General features: G+C 38.6%; 1 long non-coding RNA gene across 1 annotated transcript; it reads right to left on the reverse strand.

The window, feature by feature from the left end:
- Window positions 1–4,425, reverse strand: LOC125175129 (uncharacterized). Its single transcript, XR_007155661.1, has 3 exons — window positions 4,348–4,425; window positions 1,409–1,552; window positions 1–225 (listed from the first exon to the last, which is right to left on the reverse strand). It is a non-coding gene; the product is annotated as an uncharacterized LOC125175129 (long non-coding RNA).
- Window positions 4,426–4,572: the final 147 nt, after the last annotated feature.

Here is a 4,572-nt window from a genome sequence, read left to right on the forward strand (position 1 = left end):
AAACAGTTTTCCACAGTCTTCATTTTACAAATTGCCTCACCCCAATATCATCTTGTCCCCAACAACTGGTATTTAGATCTAGAAGCTTGATCAGATTCAGGCTGGAACTCTTTGCAAGAACACTTCATCGGTGGTGCTGTATACTTGCATCCGGAGCACACAATGTCTGGTTGTCCCTCTTGTGCTATTAGCAGTCACCGATAATATTGCCTAGATTCATCTTTTCTGTAGGAGATAAATGTAAATGGATGGAATCTTAAGTTCATCATTCTTCATTTCTCAGCTGGCATACTTCTATAAAGAGAAAACTCCCCTTACCAACTCATTTATTATCCTAAGGCACAATCCATATAACCAAGTCTGGATAAATTATTCTTTCCCTTTATTTGCCAGGTTTCAAAATAACAAGGTATTTTTGTAGTATCACCTAAATGAGGGTTGTTGGGATTTTTGTTCTGTTTCAAGCTTATCTTTACAAACTTGCGGGTTTTCAAATGCAAATATAGGGTTAACAAATTCATTCTCCTTTTCTATGGAAAACTGACCTTGGGTTAACTTTCTAGCTCTGTTCCCCTGGAAACCTAATAAAGGTGGAATGCCATCTATGTTACCAGGCAACATTGCTCATGGTAAAAATGACCTCTAATTAGTAAACTATACCTGGCCTGGGAGGACTGTGAATTAACTATAAATACCCAGTGAGAATCCATAGTTTGAACTCCTCTGAATGCAGTGCATTCTTGCAACTGGGTATGTCCCTTGCTAGGCCTCCTGAAAGCTATTCCCGTGGGAGGAAATAAAACATATTGGTTCATATGGGGAATGGAGCTTATAAACCAGAATAGCACCTATACTCATTCACGTGGGCCAGATTCCACCAAGAAACAGACTATGAAATGGAGATTTGTGCACAGGAGGTTTATTGGAGAGGGCTCTCGGGGAGTGAGGGAAATCAGATTTTGCAGAGGAAAAAGCTAAACTACAGTATAGTTTCAACTGTAAACCTCAGCCAATCCAATCGGACTTCCTCAGTAAGTGGGATGGCCATTTAAAGTCCTAATTTAGGAAGGTGTGCTCCCTGAATAGGGGCGTACTCTTGGGCAAGGCAGCTTTTCTCCACAGAACACAATCCCCAGAGATTGGTTCAAGTGTGAACTGTGAGCAGCCAGCACTCATACAACTGGGGGAACGATTATCTGGGTCTTAACAAGGATCCCCAGGCTCAAGTACCACAGCATCACTACACCTGCTCATTTGGTCTCATTCCTTCACACCTGAGCCATCACACCTGCCTCTGCCCTGCTGAAAAGCTGTCCTTCCTGTCCTACCTCCACCAGCACAGCTAACAAACGGATGCCAGAGGGGACCTGTTCAGTTTTGGGAAACGTAGATCTAAACCCACATTTACCTTGTACATTTCCTGCCCCACATCTGGTATCATCCATTTCTCCAAAGAACCTGGCTTCTTTTCAGTAATATTCAGGACCACAATCCAGGAGACGGAGGGCTCATTACTACTGGTTAAGTCATGGTTTCTGGGACTTTTCAGTGGCTGGAGTTAAGAAATATGTTGCTGTTTGGGTTTTTTTTTCCCCCCCAGATAAGATACGTCATGAGTTTCATATTCAGGACTACATAATTTTCTTAGCTTCGTCAGTTGTCCATCTGTATGCCCCTTCCCCGTTGTCCAAAATGGTGATTCTCACTGACATCAACCTAATTCCTTGTTTGCTTTACTGTACAAACAAAGCCTTACCCACATAAGATTTCCAGAATAAGAATACCAACACTACATTACTGAAAGAATTTAACTTCTCTTTGCTTTGTTTTATTTGTTTGTTTTGTTTCCCCTTAGGGATTAATGCCCCCTCCCAGGGATATATCACCAAATTAACTGTGTTTTAAACTAACTTAAAATAATTCCTCTTCATATGTGCCACAAATTCACTTCACAGATTCGTTTGTTTCATTTTGCTTTAATTTTTAGGATTGGGCTTTTTAGTTTAATTTTGTTCTATAATTATGTAAAATATTTAAGTAGTTTCAAAATCAATTCTATAAATTAGGTCGTATAGGCCCCTCAATCTTTTTTCTGCCCTCCCTCATAAATCTAATCTTGTGGTTTATTTTTCAATATCATAGGAAAAGATTAACCAGTGACTTAAGACCTTTCTTGAAATGAATAGTAGCATATTACATGCACATTTCTACACCTGGCTTTTTGTACTCAACAATATATTTGAGAAATCATTTTGAAACAGTCAACAGAGGTCTTTTTCATTGGTTTATATAACTGCATTAGACAGTGGATGTACCTGTGTGGATATGTTTCGGTTTGTGTAGATATATGTTAGTTTATTTGATCAGTTCCCTATTGATGGGTATTTGGATTGTTTCTCATTTTATACTCTCAAAATAGTGCTATTATAAGTAACACAATGAGTGAAACTCCCTTCTTTTTTTTTTTTTTTTTTTTTTTTTTTTTTTTTTGCTAGTATATCTTTGGGAGAGATTCTTATCACTGGAATTGCTAGGTAAAGAGATGTAATTTTGAGATTCCACTTTCATGCCCACTATGATGGCTATAATAATAATAATTTTAAGAGAACAATAACAAATTTTTGCGAGGGTGTAGAGAAATTATAACTCATATATTGCTGACAGGAACGGAAAGATGTAAAATCCATCTGTTTTGGATGCACAGTTTGGCATTTCCTCAAAAAGTTAAACACAGAGTTACCATATGACCCTGCAATTCCACTTCTAGGTGTATACTCAAAAGAACTGAAAACATGTTCATACAAAAACCTGAACACAAATGTTCACAGCAACATTACTCGTAATAGTCAAGAAGTAGGAAAAACACCTATGGCCATCAATGGATAAGCAAAATGTTGTATATACCTACAATGTTATTCAGCCATAAAAAAATAAACACCAATACATGGTAAAACATGGATGACCCTTGAACACATTATGCAAGAAGCCAGATACAAAAAGCCATATGCTATATGATTCCATTTATATGAAATGTCCAAAATAGACAAATCCGTAGAGACACAAAGTAGATATATGGTTGCCCAGAGATGTGGGAAGGGGGCATAGAAAGTGATGGGTAATGGGCACAGGGTATCTTTTTGGGGTGATGAAAATATTCTGGATTTAGCAAGTGGTGATGGTTGCACAGTCTTGTGAATATACTAAAAACCATCAAATTGTTCACTTTAAAATGGTGATTTTCATGGTAATTAAACTATATCTCAATAAAAAACTTTAAGTTAAAAAAAAAAACTAAAACAACAAGGAGCCTTACACAGACCAGTGATGAAAACGTACTATAAATCCAGGAGTAAAACTCAAACCTCTGTGCCTGGAGGATAGAGAAGAATATTTGAGAAAATTGGGAAAATGGGGGCGGGGGGGAAGCATCTCCCATGCATTGTTGGTGTCAGTAGAAACTGACGCATTCATTTAAATAAGTAATTTAATAGTAATCTATCAAAAAATAATAATAAAACACACACGCTATGATCCAGAATTTCCATTTGTAGGAACTTAAAATCAATGTGTGGCTGGCACAGTTAGCACTCAGTGAATGTTCTTTCCTAATATAAAGGTGATAATCACAGGGAGAGATAATAAATTACACAATAAACTCCTACAGCCAAATTCAGCTCTCACTTCTGCTCCCTTTTGGAAAAATACTGAGACAGTGTTTATACCATAGGGTAGTATGATCATGAAACCTTTCTCTTTTAATCTTTGCAAGCTGCATAAAGTAAAGGAAAGCGAAATTCTCCCCTAAAATATGAGGCCATTTCTAGAAATACTGAGCATATACTAAAAGCAAAGTTAAAGAAGATCATGTAGAGTTCCAGCCTCTTGATAAAAGGGAGATCACGGGGAGGAAAACAGCTTGAGCCTCAGCCAAACACCATGAAGCTACAAAAAAGCCAAGAAGTATTTAGAGTGACATATGCATGAAGCCTCCTGAAACTCAGCAATGACTATGCAGCAATTGACAAACTCAATGACTACTGAAAGGCATGCCTAAGTGAACTTCTATCTTTTTTTCCCTTTAATTCTTTCTCCAAATGTTGATTTCCCTTAAATGTGGCATTGCCATGATTTGTAAATACGGTGCTTTGTTCATTGCATTAAGAGTTTAATCAACGCAGAAAAGCCCAGGGAGAGGAACATCATGTCAGTCCACTCCCAATTAACCATTCCAGACCTTTCAGTCCATGAAGACATACCCTGAAATCAACTAGCCCAAGTGGCAGGGAAAACCTCAAGCAAAGAGATATAGCTTCTTGAATCCACCCCATAGCCCAAAAGGTGACAAACCTCCAGGATGCTGTTTGCATCAACCCTACTCTGGACCTGATCCTGTGGAAGCATGGAGTGTCCTTCAGCAGCCCCTGCCACTAGCCCCAACATCTCACCCACCCAGCATAGTGAGACATGGTGGGGAGACAGGGATTGTGACATAAGCAAATGGCCTCAGGCTGATATAGGTAAATGCCAACCCAGGAGCTTCCTAGTAGGGATGCCGCCTGTAAAAGTCTCACG

The sequence above is a fragment of the Prionailurus viverrinus genome, chromosome C2 (assembly GCF_022837055.1).
Source record: "Prionailurus viverrinus isolate Anna chromosome C2, UM_Priviv_1.0, whole genome shotgun sequence".
Taxonomy (NCBI): domain Eukaryota; kingdom Metazoa; phylum Chordata; class Mammalia; order Carnivora; family Felidae; genus Prionailurus; species Prionailurus viverrinus.